The sequence below is a fragment of the Acipenser ruthenus genome, chromosome 17 (genome assembly GCF_902713425.1).
Source record: "Acipenser ruthenus chromosome 17, fAciRut3.2 maternal haplotype, whole genome shotgun sequence".
In the NCBI taxonomy this organism is placed as follows: Eukaryota; Metazoa; Chordata; class Actinopteri; order Acipenseriformes; family Acipenseridae; genus Acipenser; species Acipenser ruthenus.
In genome coordinates, this window is record NC_081205.1 from 8489234 (window position 1) to 8508192 (window position 18959).

The 18959-nt window shown below is 36.0% G+C and overlaps 1 long non-coding RNA gene across 1 annotated transcript; it reads right to left on the reverse strand.

Moving 5' to 3' along the window:
• Positions 1 to 11668: 11668 nt before the first annotated feature.
• LOC117422964 (uncharacterized) lies at positions 11669 to 15916 on the reverse strand. Its single transcript, XR_004664253.2, has 3 exons — positions 15752 to 15916; positions 14890 to 15031; positions 11669 to 14288 (listed from the first exon to the last, which is right to left on the reverse strand). It is a non-coding gene; the product is annotated as an uncharacterized LOC117422964 (long non-coding RNA).
• Positions 15917 to 18959: the final 3043 nt, after the last annotated feature.

Sequence of the window (18959 nt, forward strand, 5' to 3'; positions counted from 1 at the left end):
TACAGTGTTTGAGTACATTAAAGTATTTATTTATTTTTTATGTAATTGCAAGCATTTGTTCACCGATGAGAAGAATAGCACTAAAAAATGCTGTGTCAATATTTTGATATCCAATTTAGTAAAAATAATCCTTAAACCAAGTAATTCAACGTGTGGCCAAACTGGACAACTGGAAAATAAAGCCTGTGTAGTCATAGTGAATTCATGATTTTTATTACATGAGTGCAACTGTTATTTACTTCATGCTAATATTGAACTTGGCTTTCGATAAGCTAAAGAGAGACAGTAGTGGTGGCATTGAAGCCAATTTGCGGCCTCCTTGGCTCATCAGCACACCACAGCAACGATGGTGGCTTCAGGGATCGATTAAAGTGTGACCCCCTCTAGCGCCTCAGCATGGCAACTGTCTGGAATGGGCTGGGTGGGGTACTTCTCAAAGGTCAACAGGTGGCCACCTCTCGTCTTCATGTTTCGTTGACTAGCCCATAACAGCTCTGGAAGGCTCGAGAGTGAAGCTTGTGTAGTCACAAGTGAAATTAATTGGGTGGGCTCAGTTAAGCTCTAGTGGGCATTAGTCCTCATTACAACACCACATTATCACAATTGGAAGACTTAAGAGGACCACTGTAAGGGGCAGCTGTCATGCTGTGATGGGCAATGGTCTGTAGGCAATACCACTGCTCATCACTATTGCCCCCTGTCATGAGCACCCATTTCATGAGAATGAAGAAAAGAAAAAAAAAAGACCAGTATCAAATCCTTTCATGGATACTAAGTAAGATCTTGTTCTAAACTCTTACAAGGGTAATTGAGTTTAGAGCTGTAGGCATTTTTAAAGAGATTCCTAGTACCTAAACCTCTAATAATGAGATAAAGATTGACAGCTAAACAGCAAGTACCAGACTAAGCCAAAGTTTAGACTCTTAAATGTAAAAAAATAAATCACTCTTATACAAATATTCTTTCATACTGTGTTCTATACAAGGTGTTCGGTATACTGTACTCGTCAGAGGACATTATTGCACAATTAAAATGACTTTTTTTTATCTAAAGGAACACACACAACCCTCCTTCAGCTTTCTACTTATTCCAACTCAATGTTATCTCTCCTATCTTATTTTTCAACTTTACTAGAAGTATGTAGATTCAATTGGTTTGTTAAGAAAACTTCCAAAGTGGTTCTTTTTGTTGTTGCTTGGAAAGGCTTCCTTGCATTAGTGGTTAGGATTATAGTTTCATCAAGTGGCTGAAAACAGTCCAAATTTATACTGCTACAATCTATCTGACTTTGTTTCTTATAAGTTTTACCTATGAACTAAATAACCTCTATATGACACATGGCCAGGAGAGCTTGTAGAAACATGAGGGATTTATGAAATTAAAACAATGTGTGTCTAAGACTCACAACACTTTCCTTATAAAGTCTCAATCTGTTCCTGGAGACCCTAGTCTGAAGGGAAAGGTTTGGCATACGGGTATTATAAATATTGAGTAACGCTATAAAACTTTAAAGAGATGAAAGATCCAGTGGTTTTGTAACATGTACGCTTTAGTTTGCCACAAGCTAAATCTAACACCTGGATCAATTATTATTTCACAGTTTGTTATCTCGTAATGAAATAATTACAAGGACACGTCTGGAAAACATGGTGCTGCTTGGTTGAAAAATTTAATTAATGAACCTGACTGGAGCCAACACAATAGTTGCATACATGTTCCCTGCTATGCAGAGCCATCCACCATATAGGTATTAAATGTGCTGTTTTGAAAGAAGCACATGTTTTAGCAAACATGTGTCTTCATTTTAAAACATATGGTGTTGGGGAGTAACACATTACATGTAATGCATTACTGTAATCTGATTACATTTTTCAGTAACTTGTAACTGTAATGGTTTTGTTCTTCAGACAGGTAACCAAATTACATTACATTTTATGTGAAATAATAACATAGTTACTTTTCATTACATTAAAAAATGACAACTAACTAATGCTTAACATGGAAATCAGAAAGCGCTTCAACAGTGCAAGTCAAACCTTACATGTCACAAGAGAGCACTTTTTATCTTGCAAGAACTGATGTCAAAGGAGAGAATCTTCAAAGAATATTTCGAGATGCAGCATGACCAAACCAAAAAAGAAAATCTCTCTGCAAAATGCAAATTGGGCCTTAGAGGTAACTATTTGTAACTGTAACTGTAACTAGTTACATATTTTTCAAAGTACTAAGTTGCTTACAATTGTGTTTAAGTTACTTGTAACTGTACTAAATAACTTTTTAAAACAAAGTTCCCCAACACTGCTGGTACTGCACTAGTTTAAAGAAACCTCTGTTTGCAAGCCAGGCTTTCAGATTGTCTTGCACTTCCTGGGTCATTTCACCTGGCGAGTGAAAGTGTCCATTCTTTCCTGTCAGCAGCCAACCAGCTGCATCCTCTAATGACTGACATACTTTGCAACCAGTAAGATGCTTTGACTCAGAAGACACTTTTGGGGTTAAATGACCTAGGAAGTATGGCATTTACACACTTCTTGGAAAGCAAACAGAACTTTCTTTAACCTAATGTAGTACCACATGTTATGCTTGCTATGTTTCTTTCCAAACTGCTTTGAGACCCATATAGTGAATGAAAGTGTATGACAGCTAAGATATTTAAAAGTATTGTGTCAGCTACAACCACTTTAAATACATAATTATGTATTTCAGATCTCAATACATCTCACTTTTTAACTTGAAGTCACCAATAACTATTAAAAACTCAAAATAGTGCCACATTTAGAAATACTAAAAGAAACGTAATAAATGGAATGTTTAGACGAGAAGATTTCAAATTTGTCATAGAAGTTATTAATCCCTGAAGTCACATGATCCAAATTTAAGGCTCATGGCTAACGGACTTGCAAGAAAGAAACATCTGTTTACCAGGAATTTGCAGCCATTTATCCCTGTAGCTTGACGTATACAACTTGCCACATACTGGAAGCCACCATCCTGTTAAATTGGAACTAGAACTACTCAGATCACTCCTAGCCAGTTGGCTTGTTCCGCTCTCTCAGATTCTAACACATTATTATCATGTGCAGAGGATTTTTCTCACATATTTCAATGCTACATGTACTAAACATTGACATGCTCAAGGTGACCATTCTAAAGCCGAACAGTAACTAACCATCTTCTTTATCCATAACAGAACGACAACTAATTTGAATAGCTGAGGTAAAAATAGTATATTAGGTGATTAAACTTTCCTTTAATGAACCACATTGCATCTCATTAGCAGCAGTAATTAACTTAAATAGCCCCTCACAATGCTGCAGGGAAGCTCGCACAGGTGTTAAAGGGGAACTAATCAAATGAGTCTATTTTACCTTTTGTCTCACATTGATGAAGCCCTTGTGGGGAACTAACATAGTAATTTCCCCCTGCTCTTCTCATGGTTATACTATGTTTTCACCAAAATTTGCCGTTCTTTATATGCTTAACAATACCATGCTGGTCTTTACAATGCTTACCTGTGTTTTACCATGCTTTCACACCTGTCATTCTTTTACTGTGGTAAACCTTTCTAGGGTTTATTCAAATCAATTTATAACCGTTGAACAACTGTACTGTCAGACTACTGTGTAGCTATAGAGCTAGTAACCTCGTCTCACCTGAATCTGTTAAAATACTTCTCAACAGTCCACCAAACAACACTGCTAGGAGCACTTGGACCATTTCTTTCATTCAGTTGCTGTTTGTTGGAATGTTGGATGGATAACAATTTATCCAAACACAACAACATATATATATATATATATTCACATTGTAGAATGCCTAGAATGACAGGGCCTGACCAAAAGATATCTCTGGTAGCACAGTTACCCCTTGTACAATACTAGAATTCCCTCTGCTGAGCCATCAACAATACATCCTCACCACTGGTGTTGCGTTACTAACATCATGTGTAACAGCGGTGTGGAGTGGTGGTTGGGGCTCTGGACTCTTGACCGGAGGGTTGTGGGTTCGGTCCCCAGTGGGGGACACTGCTGTCGTACCCTTGAGCAAGGTACTTTACCTAGATTGCTCCAGTAAAAACCCAACTGTATAAATGGGTAATTGTATGTAAAAATAATGTGATATCTGTATAATGTGAAATAATGTATAATGTGATATCTTGTAACAATTGTAAGTAGCCCTGGATAAGGGCGTCTGCTAAGAAATAAATAATAATAATAATAATAATGTTTGCTTGACCCTTTGTGCACTCTCATTCGGTGGCTGTGTATTGAGCAATCCTTAGCTGCAACTAAATGGCTGTTTTGTTCCACTTTGAACATGCACACGCCAATACCTGTCTGGATTCATTGCTAGAAACAGAAAATGCAGCATGCCCATTTTAAAATGGCTTGGACAAACAGAGCACTCTAATAGGAGATGTAAAAATGTCAACACAACCACACTGGTTGGGTTACATGACCATCATTTTCATTTCCTACCCATCAGTCATTATAGTAGCACAATAATGCAGCAAACCTCTATTTTGACAAAACAGCATTGTAAACATATTTACATTTTAGCATGACAAATGACAAATATTACATTTTCAGAATGATGGCTATTGAATAGGATGTTAGGAGGCACCTTGTTTGCTAAAATGATTTGTTAGGTAAAGTGCAGTAGGTTAAGAGTTTGAGAAGGAGAAAGTGGTAATATGCAGAAACCACCTGCATCTTCTTACCTCTGCTAAAAAAGCTGATCATTGTGTTATTTAGCATATTTATACAATGTGAGTTTACTAAACCATGTTATTTTTTATTGTGATGTCAGAAACATATTGTTTAAAGTTGGGGACAACGGAAATATATTTGAGAATGTTGGTGACATCAAAGTAAAATATGCATGGGCCGTACAAAAATTCAAAGACTTTACAGAGTATGTTTAGAAGGAATGCTCAAAAATACAAACACAGCTAGATTCGTTCAACATTATATGTGTTCTCTGTTAGCCGTGTCACCAAACAAACAAACTAATCACAAGTTGACAAGTCCTGTTTCCACAGCTTGTTCCTAGTGCACTGTGGGTAATGACGCCCACAGAGTCCTTTAAAACTACTCCCTCTAGCCTTATTTATACTACAGTTGTGGTGAATCAATGATAAAACATGTTATTTTCAGACTTTGGGTACCAGTAGGTATAAATACAATTATCAAATGTCCAGATCTTTTCACTGGAAACGCCAAACAAGAAAAGGCATGTGATATAAACAACATATGAAAGATAGAGCTTGGATTATACATTCTTCTCATGCTACTTGTAGGCCTTAGACTCACTCAAGGAATACATCAAAGAAAACATATTTAAAAGAGTACCACTTGTATATTTACTAAGGACAGGAGTAAACATTGTTCCTTGGTTTTTTATAGTGCAGTACATGTTAATGTCTAAACGCTTCTGTAAGTGATCCTGTCCACATCCTCAACTTTCTGTAACCTGTGCCATTCAATAAATAAATACAGAGACATGCTATATGACTCAACAGAACAATTTTTGTTGACGGAAGCTTTAATCAATACTTTTGATTTTAAACAGACATGTTTTGATGTTTTCATGGGTTTCATGCTTTATGCAACTGAGCTTTCTACAAATGAAACAAATCAACAAACCTTCAGTCTGAGTTGTGGGTGTTGACCTTGAGTTTCTAACTAGTTATGATGTCACTTTAGCCTAAACACAACTGTGTCCACTCAAAAAACAAGATTGTTGTTTTTTTTCTATGCTTTCTCTCTTTTAACAACTCAACAGAAATACATAAGAAGTTGAAATGCAAAGCGTTCTTTAGTGAAACAAGGTGGTCAGGCCGAGAGAGTTATTGCACATCTGCAGAGTTGACACATCGTAATTCGAACATCAATTTCAATTGCAAATATTTTTTAAAACCAGTTCCAGATTGTCAAAAGCTCAGTTTCAGAACTGCCTGAAATGCTTTTAGCCAACATTAAATAAGTTAAATTCTGTGAACCCAATTGCCCTTTTTATTTACTGGTATAGAAGACTCACCTTATTGAACGTTACATATTTGAAACCTTGACAAGAACATTTTAAGGTATGACAGCTTGTTTTGGCTGTAATGCTACCATACAGAAACCAGTCAAACCTCATTTTGTTTGGAGTAGCATGTACAACCTATTATACATTTTAAGGAGTGAAAACTAATAAATCAATGTAGTAAATCATTCAATACAGTACTAAACAGATATTTGTTCAATGACACATGCACGTGATTAATCTTTGCCAGACCATTCTTGGCTTACGGCACCACAACTGAACCTTACAAACTTGTTATTGTTATATCCTGGAGTTTCAGAACATGGTCTTACAGTATACCACGTTAGCTAACAAATGTAAACAAATTCTGTTTTTTTTTTCATTTAAATCATGTGAGTTGACTGTCAATATCTAATGTTTTCTTAATTCTAATGATCTTCAGCTCTCTGTGTGTGGAGCCAGTGTGGAGCCATCTCTTCCATATAACCCTTCCACTCATGTATCTGTCTTACAGGTGTTTTCATTTGTTCTTTACCTCTTCTACAATAATTGAAAGAACATTTATATAATACTTCTTGTTATTATCCCCTATACTGCACACCACATATGTATTTGTATATGTTCATAATAGTTTCATAAAACAATGTTATACTATACATACCATTCAAACTCTACAACCACAATATTGCATTTATATAGCGCCTTTCAAGACTAGACCATGTAACACCTTGTAGGTCAAGAGTTGAATCTTAAACTCAGGTCTAAATCATACCAGAAGCCATTGTAAAGAGGTGATATGATCACATTTCCTAGACTTAGTTAACAACACAGCAATGGCTTGCCATGTATTTGCTTTTAGTCTTGACTTATTTGATTCTTTATGCTTGGCTTCAGCCAATGTGAGATTTTTTCCAAATTCCACAGATATATTTGGTGAATGCCTGGTGTCTTCTGCAGTGAATATCATTGGACAGAACTGAAATGGTTTTGATTACAACTCTTATGAGGCAATTACGGACTGCAATGACTCATTTCATACGTAAAACCCAGATAAAGGAATGGATTAGGTGTGCATGGCCTAGCTCTAACTAACACTTTAACAGGTGAAATGGATTTCATGAACTACAAACTTGATTTAAATAAATCAAAATGAGTTTTTTTTTAAAAACATAACCTGTCATCATGCAATTTCACACTGCTTTTTGAAGAAACAGGGTCAATAGAAGCAATGTGCGTACGCAATGCCCTGGAAGTAGCAACGTTCACATGACCACACTTTCATCTGTTCAGCTTCTCTGGATCGAATTGTCGGCTCAAATGTTGATTTGAGCAAATATTTCTTCATCCCTGCTGCGATCTGGCTCATGGTGTGTCTCAAGCAACAAAAACATGGCTAAAGAGAATAAACAGGAAAGTTCCTTGCAGGAGTGAAATCTTCATGCAGAAGTGGCTGTTCGTTACTTTGTCTGCTTACGAATGCTCATCATGCATTTTGTCTCGTTCAATGTTGTGTTTTACTGTCTCCCAGCAACAAAATTCAAGATGAAATACTTTAAGTCTAAATATTAATTTAAACATACTTTAGCGTTAATAAGACTTCATGTGCTTTCGGACAGCAAATGGAATTCAAACAATGCCAATACTAAAGAAAACATTCATAAAATGCACATTCAGGCCTCAAGGGAAGATGAACTTGAAGGACCCGCCTCCCCCAACCTTGAGAACTGTGCCTAAATCAAACTACTTAATCTAGTTGGATATGCTGGACAATATTCATTGGCAGCAACAGTCTTTTATCAGTGTGTTCAGTGACACAAACAAACCTTCTAATGCAAACATGTGTTTTTATCTCCATCTTGTGGCGATTGTACGTGCTGCACTTTTCACTGGTGATTGGGATACAGGTGCATTGAGCACTTCAATTGGTCGTGTGCAAGAGTTCAAATAATATTTCTCTCGCTATATCTCTCTCTGATATAGACTATGCTACATATATCTATGGCAGGCAACTGGAAATGATAACTCCTGAACTTAGGGGAAAGCACCTTAACACAGACTAACTTTCTTAAACATTCCTCTTATTACAAGACCAGGTGAAAGACAATTCCCAAACTGTGATCTCTATGGCAAGCTGAATTATCATTTAGAGATTTCTCAAATTAATTTTTAGATATCTCTAAATATTTAAAGATCTCTAAATCATTTCTAGATATCTTCAAATATTTGAAGATATCTTTAAATATTTAAAGGTATCTCTAAATCATTTTGAGATTTCTAAAATACATTTAGATATATCTTAAATTGATTTACAGATATCTCTAAATGGAGCTTTAAATGAGATATCTAAAATGCATTTTGAGATATCTTTAAATAATTTAAAGGTATCTCTAAATGTTTTTTTTAGATATCTTTAAATCATTTAAAGATATCTGAAATTCAATGTAAGATATCTTAAAATGACTCCCTGTTCATTTAGAGATATCTCTAAATCATTTTAAGATATCTTCAAATGAACAGGAAGCCATTTCAAGATATCTCGAAATGACTTCCTGTGAAAATGCTCTATATTTTGAATGGAATTCCTGTCCATTTAGAGATAGCTCCAAATAAACAGGAAGTTTAGAGATATCTCAAAATGATTTAGAGACAGCTCTAAATGAAAAGGAAGTTATTTCAAGATATCTTAAAATGATTTAAATATATCTCTAAATGAACAGGAAGTTATTTCAGAGATACCTTTAAATATTTCAAGATATCTTAAAATGCATAATGATCATGACACAAGAATATTTTCTGGCTACTCCCATTCTTTGCCATCCATTTAGAATTCCATCTATTCCTGTCCTCCTGGGAAAATGAGGCCATCAAGAATGGAAGCATCACCTGTGGATAATTGGTGATAACAAACGTGAGAATCCATTGCACGGCCGTGAGACTCTCAAAATTATAAAAAAACGTGAGTTTCATGGGTAAACCTTGAGACTTGACATCCATGAATAGGTGAACAGTGTGGCTCTTGTAAAAAGCAATCTAAATTGTTCACGGGTGGCTTGCTCTTCAGAAGGATCTGATGGAAGTTTTGAAATGCCTGCTTCATCCTGCGAGAGTCAGCATGTGAATAATATGCAGGTCAAGGCCTCATTCCTCATAGTTAATGGGTAAGCATTCTCCTGAGGCTGTCATCGGATTCCTCTTGTTCTCACTGAGCCCTTAGGCAGGGAAAATCCACATATTCCTCAAGATTTATTTGGATTAAAGCGAGTAACGTGGCTCATCGACAAGCTCCTTTAATTTAATTTGTTTTGCCAACGCAGCTATGATTCTTTCCTCAGGGTTGCCTTGGCCAGCTCCTAGGACATGGCTTTTAAGGATCTTGACTTAGTGATGTTATTATTGCAGAGTAACACATGTATTCACCCTCAGAGCTACAGACAGACCGCTTTCTCAGAAACTGAGGGAAGACAAAGAATAAAAACAAGGGCATGAGCAACAGTGAGGCCAGCCTGGTTTGGTTATGTTGGTAGAGACACATTTTATAGAAACTATTAAAATACAATCCCAAGCTGTCTTGCAGTGACAGTGCGCACACTTACTGAGGGTCTTCATAATCACATAACAATCTCATGTACCTGAAAGGTTACTGAATTATAGCCAAATAAAAGACATCTATAGGAGAGAGGAGGGTATCATTAAAGTCTGGTGAAGATGGATTCGATCATCGCATAAGGGATCCGTTATCTTTAATAAGGACCCTAGTGAAACTCACAATATCCTGGTTTAAAGAAAAGGGCTTGATTCCAGGAGGTTCCAGGTTCAAATCCCAGCCCAACCACTGACTCACTGTGTATGACCCTGAGCAAGTCACTTAACTTCCTTGTGCTCCGTCCTTCGGATGAGATGTAAAACAAACAAGCTCCTATTGTAAATGACTTTGCAGCAGCAAAAAGGATTCATACTCTGCTTCAAAATATACCCCAGAGCTTGAATTAGTCAAAGTAGTACTGTACCTTCTGTAGCTGCAGTTAGTAACATGCCTATGATGAGCAGTATAGTGGAATGAAGATTTAAAGAGTTTGTGTGCATGCAACCCAATCAAACTGATCATTGGATAGCAGAATACACAGAAGACCTCACAACAACCAAACAAATGATACTTTATTGAATTAACTCAATTTAGTATATATTTTAACATCTTGATGCTCCAAAATATACAATTTACCACCTGAAATACAAGATAAAACCAAAAACACATAATAATTATCATGTGAAACCACCCACATTATTTTAGCAGTGGATTCTGTTGTACAGATAGCTAAACCTTATACGGTAAATATACAATTTTCCCCCATGGTTATGCTATGCATTTACCACTGTTTGCCATGTTTTTAAATATGCTTTTATAAGGGACTCACTACCTTCTCCTTCTCTCCCTCTCCCCCTCTCTCCCCCTTGTTTCCCCTCTCTGGTCTTACAATGCTTGCCTATGTTTTACCATGTTTTCACTGTGCTTTATTACCCTTTGCAATGCTTTACTATGGGAAAATGTTTTAAGGGTATGTACATAAATGTCTGACTAGCTATTTATCTGTGTAAATGTTGATAGAATTTGAATATCTATGGCCCAGTATCGGGCAGTAATGCTTTACATATAATGCATTACTATAATCTGATTGCATTTTTCTGTAACTTATAACTGTAATGATTCCTTTGCCAGACATGTAACTAAATGTGGTAAAGGACTACGTTTTATGTGAAAAAATAACTTTTAGTTACATGAAGAAGGACGAAGGCTAATGCATCACATGGAAATCAGAATGCTCTTCAACAGTGCAAGGCAAACCTTACATGCCAATGAACACACTTATCATCTTGCAATAAAATAGCATCAGAAGAGGGAACAAGAGGGTTCGATAGCTGGGTCTTCAAAGAATATTTCAAGCTGCTGTGAGCTGGGCCTGAGAAGTAACTAACTTAACTAGTTACATTTTTCCAAAGTAATACATTACTGTAACTAGTTACAAATGTGTTCAAGTAACCTGTAGCTGTAATGGATTACTTTTTAAAAGTAACTTCCCCAACACTACCCATGCTGATCTGCCATGGTCACGTGAATCAATGCAGTACCTATATAAGGGACTCACTACCTTCTCCCTCTCTCCCTCTCCCCCTCTCTCCCCCTTGTTAAACCCACAAGGTGTCAGTATAGAACACTTTTTTTTTAATTCTTTCTATTCCACTAGGTGTCAGTATTGGTTTTTGCATAACATTCCGACCTTACATCATCAAAGCCTTGTTCATTCAGCCTGTGCTTTCAGTTTCAGACCTGTTTCAGATACGCGCACGCTGCTGTGTATTAAACCCCAGCTGCAATTAAAACAATGGTGGTTACATAACTGAAAACAGATGTGATGTAAATACAAACACATCTCCATGTATAGAATACTGGAAATAATTTATGAAACACCCTTATGATTTATAATGTGCATTATTTATTCACAGTTGACTTTAAAACATGCACATGTATAAAAGACTGTGATATTGATTGTTATATATATATATATATATATATATATATATATATATATATATATATATATATACACAGTATATTTATAAACTATATAAATGTGGTGGATTGAAGCTCAGCATTCGGCATCAACTAGTGCATGCAAGCATTTACTCCACTATTTAATAACTTCTATTTTTAGACAAGAGAACATGTTAATGTTACATACCTGAAAAACAACCTTGGAAAGAATAAGATGCTGTGATTTATATTACCTGGATGCTTCATTCTAGTTTTGTAAAATTAAGTTTTTTTTCAATTCTTTTAAACAATTGGAGTGAATTGAGGGGCATTGTCAACAGAAAGAATTCAGATATACAGCTGAATCGAGATGAAAAGTACCTAACATGTATTCCTACAGAGAATGACCGCGATTCAGTAGGGTACTGACGAGCAACTAGCCAAGAACAGAACTATTCAGGTAGTGAGGCGGGGAAGCATATCAGTGTTGCACATGCTTCACTTCATCTATGGGCTTCAGTGCACAGCGTAACACTAATATGCTTCCCCACAGTCAACACTAAGGAGGCTTTTCAAAAGCATTTTTTACTGGAATAGTTAGATTGTACAGAATCATACAGAACACATTCAATAGATTATATAACACACCCCTTTAACTCAGTTTTCACTTGTCTGCTTTCTTTAATGACAGTATTCATTACAAATAGTAATGAGGTGGAAAAGTGTCTGAACAGTCAGGCAGCATTGCATGGGCTGGAATGAAACCTTTACTTTCAAGCCATGGTGCTTATTTCAATTATATTTTTGTGATATGTCTATTTTTAGATCTAAACATCCTCTTTAACAATATACAGACCCTGCTTGTCTTTTTTTAACATATACAATACAAGGTTGTGATGGAAATGGTCCAATAACTGTTTGACATCACAGAGTCATTAGTCATTGATTTATCCATCTCCCTGCCAATCTCCTCATACCACAAGCCTTCTGCAATCACAGGCTGTTAATGAAATGTTTACAATATCATTAGTTACTAAAAGAAATCAAATGTTTATTAAAATCTTACTCTTTCTCAATCTTTCTCAATCCTCCCTTGTTCAATCTATCAAAAGTAATATTTCCCAATACAATTCTTGTTGTTTTAAATAGTGTATAGTCAATCAATGATTCAAGAAAAAAAAATGACATGTCTAATTTTTTTTCCTATGGTTTTCTCCCCAATTACAATCCCTCACTGCAGCAATCCCCACATCCCTGATCTCTTTACATTTTCTCAAGATCAAGGTGTAATCAGTTATTACAAAAAACTAGTAAGAAACAATTTAGGCACCTTTTTTATTTAATCGTTGTGGTTGGTTGTTTGGTTTGTAACATTAACTGCTTGATTTTGGATTTTAAAAAAGTGTTGTCCCTTCATCTAATGCTTATTAGCACTGTACTACTGTTGCAGCCATCCAGGAGCACTCACCAAGGGGTCACAACACCGATACTAGGGGCACTACCAAACTACATTTGTAAATGCTCAATCTACGAACAAAACCAAATAATTTGTTGAATAAAGGTAAAGTGACCAGAGATAGCAACAGAGTGGCAAAGCCAGAATAAAAGTCCAAAAAGTTTTATTACAATAGTCTCAAAGTTACATAAAAGTCGGTTCAAATAACCAATAAAATCTACACAGTTTTAATAAGAGAAAGGCAGTTAAATAAATAAATAAAAGCAGCTAAAAATGCATTGTATTCAACAGGAAGGGTCCTTAGCAGCTTACAACAGAACATTTGAAAGAAGCCTGTTCACCTAGGAGAAAACAGATTACAATCATTATCAAGAAACCCTGCTACACTACCACAGCAGGTGTGGAAATCAACATTCTAGAACTTACAGGCAACAGTTGATTCCAGTGGAAGTGAAGCCTGTAAGCCTGCTGTTTAAAGATGTGCAAGTGTATCAGGTGCAACACAATTTACATGCTGCCAGATGAAATTATTGTGTAAGCTTCAGTTTGGCTTTAGTGGAGAAGGCTTCCTTAATCTCTAGCACAGTGATGCTGGAAACAACCTATATTAGATTTTATAGAGTGTCTCACTCAGGCTCTCTGCTACATGACCTGAATTCAAAACACAAATTCATCAATGCCCATGTTTCCCCATAAATATGATGGTAATTTAAAAAAATAGTGCTACGTAATGGTTTCAAGTACATTCATTTGAAGTACAGTCAAATATGAATACTATTCCTGTTAATATCATGCTTATTTTAACAACATGTCATTTTGTGGGTTACAAGATTATAAATGTTACATTTAAGTAAGGTGGTGTGCAGTATTGAAATGTTCTGACATACAAATTACCACAATTTTTTTTCAAATTATTTTAACTCGTATATTGTGTTTTAATGTTTATTGTTAAATGTTTTGCTCAAGTGCCCCAGGCTTTAACTGTCAGGGGGCCCAGATTGGCTCATCTGGTAATAACACGGCTGTGTGGAGTGCAGGGTTAGTCATACAGTCAGAAGAGAGCAGGTTCACATCCTGGATGTACAGTCACTGGTCTTTGCTGGGGAGTCCAGAGGGAGCGTTGCATTGGCTCTGCAACCCCATGGTTCAGGGAGGAAAAACCATCAGTTTCTCCTCATCGTTACACAGAGGACCCTACTGGCCAGACACCTAGTGAGCTCAAGCGGATACCTGCAGGGCTGGCTTTTGTCCTCCTTGCCGGCATCCACTCTTGAGTTCCTGCGGGTAAAGAGGCAATTAGCCTGGTCGTAGAATCAGAGGACACCTACTAATCTTCCTTTCTCCTGAGCTATTGTGGGGAATTGCTGCAGTGAAGAAATGTAACTGGACTTAAAAATGTAACTGGACTAAATTGGGGAGAAAATTGGGGAAATAATAATTGGAAGCTGTACATTAAAAAAAGGGTTTGTCTGTAAATGTTAAGTAATGTACATTACAAACTTGGTTTCCTACATGGATATAAACCGCAAACATAAAATCATAACAAACCAGGACAGTGTTCCAATGAAGAGGCACAGTTTTTCTTAAATGTTGCTTATAAGTGGCGTAAATTGACCACAGAAGCTAATAGAGTACTGCAGTTAAACCACAAATTAGGATGGCCAAATAATGGTTGATTACGACTACCTCATGAGTGAAATGACCACAGTGTTGTACATAAGTAAATCCTTACAAGGTTAAAAAAGCTAAGGGATGTTGTTTTTTTTCAGAAAGATGCACTTGGGAAAGTGACGGTGGACATTTTGTGCATTATGGAAATTCATCTTGACTGTTTTGTGAATACAACAAAGTGAACATTCAAGGAGTATTCTGTTTTTACCTAAATTGAAGAACTGAATTCGGACAATTGCTTCCTTAGATCAGGCTCTGCATCTGCCTAGCAATGTAGAGTAATTAGGAACAGTCCTGGTCATTCTGTTGTTGGATTTGAATGAATGCAAGATAGATTTAAAAAAAAAGATCTGGTAAAAACAAAAACAAAAAAAAACTCAGCATTGATTCAACACTAGAGAAGAAGAACTGACCTTGTGTGCAATTTAAAATATCTTGTTAACCTGCTAACTATAATACCAATCACAGTCTTTTATTGTATTTTGACGTTCACAGATAGTGCAGATGCTTAATATCAGGGAATACAGTGTCTATAAGTGAAAACAAAAAAGAATCCTCTTTTTATGTATTAAGATAAATAATGTCACAGTGACATACCCGTCACTAAGTTTTCTTTCTGAATACCTATTTAGTTTCAAGTGCACTGATATGCAGTTCACAAAGACTCACATTAGAGAACTGTCAGAATTGCCTGTACTCTTTTTATTTATATATATTCTCTGAGCACACTCTTAAACCCAGGGGAGATGTTTAAGGAGTACAGAGATGTTTTAAACTCCTGTAAGTGGTTTTGTTTGTGCACTGTTGGTTGCGCAGACCACTGTAAATCCCAAGTAATAAGCAATCTGGGCGATCCAGTGCCTTTACAGGTTTAACAGCATTAGTACTTCAATACAGTAATACAAATATGGTTATCATATGTTTAGCCTTCAGGCCATAAAATGCAAAAAGCTAAAGCACCCACAGCTATAACATTTAATATATCAATATCTTAAAACTAACACATCATTTCTATACCTTATAACAATGCATCTGATATAAAAGAGATATAAATTCAAATATATGCTTACCTTCCAGTATATGGAAGTGTAGTGTAGGATATATGAAAAATAAAAACTGTCTTCAAAAGGCAGAGACTTTCAACTTCAACCAAACAGCAATCAGTTTTTCAGAGACCCTCAGAGCATGGACCATGTCAGCTTGCAAATGGGGTCTTGCTCTGAGCTTATATAGGATTTTACCCCCATTGAATACATCAGGAGTCCCAATTAAATCTGCCTTGACATCATCAATCTGCCTTGACAGGTCTTATCCGGTCAACTCTTTTTAAAACTAATTGGAGTTACACAACAACCTTCAAAATTAATTGGATATAACATGATCTCAGAGTTCTCTTTTTCAACCCCCCCTTTCTCTAAAAAGTCAGTTGAACCATAGTTCACAGGATCCTTGCTATAATACAATACAGTACAATACAAGTTTATATGTGTAAAAGAGATGCTGTTTTATATATAACATCAACTTGCTATGTGATTATATTAACCTGGGTCTACAATATATGCCCTCTGAGCAGCATCTTGTCAACTTTTCAGATTAGTTTACTTTCATATATAGGTGTGTTAACAAAGTATTGGACAAAGACTGTAAGGGTTTATTACAAGCCTTTGAATAAAAGCCAGTAAGCATACAGTGGTCATTTCCATTAAAATTTAAGCTATAATGAACATGTTAAATGTAATAGCCGTATTTAACTGTGCCATTCTTGGACTAAGCCTGACCTGTGTTTCAAAAAATTCGCCGGCACAAGCAGGTTCCAGACACCCTGTTTTCTTGCCAAGACTAGTGTTTTAATTCATTTGAAACTCCACTGTAAGCGTTTCTCCAAATTCACCACATGAAGTCATTTTTTGGCTCTCAAACATTATCCCAATTATAGTCACTACCTGCCTGGTAAGAACTGATACTGTAGACAACTTTTCTAATTTAAATAAAATGCTCGCTTGGGCTGCCAAGTTTTCATTAATTTCTATAATATAATGAAGAGAGTTAATTTTGCTCATTATAGAAAGGCCTTGGATTCAAAACTGCTGACGACCAGTAAATCTCACTTCGACTGCCAAAAAGAACTTTCCAGGACTAGCACAGGCTATTTTTCTTCCAGTAAGTCTAATGTGTACTACAGTTATTAAATACAGTTTACACTTTATTGTCTTACATTCAAACCTAACAGTTCCTGTTTTTTTTACTGCAGTAAAACCTTTATATAAACTAAACATTTATATTCTTTAATTTAATTGATATTGTAATGTCTGAAAGACTTTTTGTTTAGTTGGAGACAGAAACCAAACTAATTCTTAAACTGATTACATTAAATGAACATTATCTCAAATGTGTCTTAACAGTTTAACTTTAAATGGCATTATAAGATGTATTTCTAATTCAGTTACTTTAGTATAACAGTTGCTCCTAGAAATTGTAATATTATTTTACTCCATTGATCTGTTATGAAGTCTTTTAAGTTTTTAGTGGAAGGTCCAGTTATTTACATCTAAATACAGGCTACCATTAATATTTTAGAAGGCGATAGTATTATTCTGACTGAACTAAGTCTGACATTTTTCATTTTTTTCTGTTCATACAAACTCCAGTTGAAGCAGGTTTTAAGACGACCTACTCTCTGGCCAATTATAGTGTTGATTAATATGAAACACTACAGTAAGCACTTTCTAATACTCATTATTTTAGACCAAATTTTTGTTTAACGCAGTAAAACCGTCCTACACCTTTCGTTCCCATTTCTTCTTGCCAGGTTCTAATTAATTTCTGTGATATATAGAAAATGTTTATTTAAATATAAACTCCTACCTTCTATTATCCAAAAGGTATTTTGTTCGTTAATATTAATGAGATCACTCATTATAGAGAGGATCTTGGCTTTTAAATCACTGACCAGCAAAAAAAACCTGCTTCATCGGCCAAAACCAACACTGCTTTTACTCCAAGCAGGTAAGAACGAGGTTACAAACTGAGTTATTTTCCTTAAATTGGTTCACTGTATATTTAAAGTTATTATATTAGGTTTCTTATTTATTTAAATACTTTTGTTTTTTTTACTATAATCAAACCTAGTTCAATTGCTTTTGAGCCTTTCAGCAGGTCAGCCTGACCTTTTGATACCAGGAGCTCTCTTTTTCAGACCTTACACAGACTTATTGAAAAGGATACAAAATACAGGATCCTACAACATTACTATTAGCAATGTATTTCATTCTATAGCATCCAATCCATATCTAATAAGTCAGCTTGTTCCCAGCAAGATTCAAATTCTCCTCCTGGCTCAGCTCGAAGTGGCTCTGTGAACACTACAACAGGCCTGTGCATCCAGCGTTTTACATCACAGGTGTGGGCAACCAGGGCCTTTACTTGATACCTGCAAAAACATAAATCTTGTTAGCTGGGCTCCCATCTCTACATTCTCATTCCCATCCTCAGTGGGCAAACACATTTTAACTGAATCTGGGTCCATCAAAGAACCACACACCCTTGCAACCAAGGCCTTCCATGCAAAAGGATCTAATGACTTATAGCACAAAAGGGACGAGCCAGAACCGTCTGTGACAGAACACTAGAGCTTTGTTTATTGCTGATGCCATAATGTTCAAGTGAAAAGGAAAGTACTTTGTGTACAGTCGGGCTAATGCCACTAGGGTATTAAACTCATGAATCCTTGGACAATTAACTGCTGGTTACATTCCACAAATATTGCTGGCATTCTTTCCAGACCGTACACAGGATAACAGTTTGGGATTGTGCACCTGAAACAAGTAGAGGTAATGGCAGGCCAGATCTCTCTACCCTCTGAATATTGGATTTTAATAGTCAGTCAATCAGATTTCCATGCTGTCAAACACATATTAGGCTGAATCGTCACATGCGTCTGTTTATAACAAATTACAGGGCATAAAAAATCATGTTTTACATTGTAATAACTAGGTATTGTTTTTGTTCTTAAGTGGTTATTACATGGACATTGACTTGTGAACATCTTGGTACTTGATGTAATTACATTGTAGCAGCATACACAGGCCCTTTACATCTAATTAAACATTTTATTTAGTAAACCAGTAGTTACCGTGAAAGAGCAGAGACCATTGGAGAGAGCAGTTACTCCGTTATAACCATTTTATTACATGGTTATATATGCCCCATAATCCAAAATGCTACCATGTATTGAAATCCTAACATCTATTCAGCCAACCAGAGTGCTACGCCATCAGA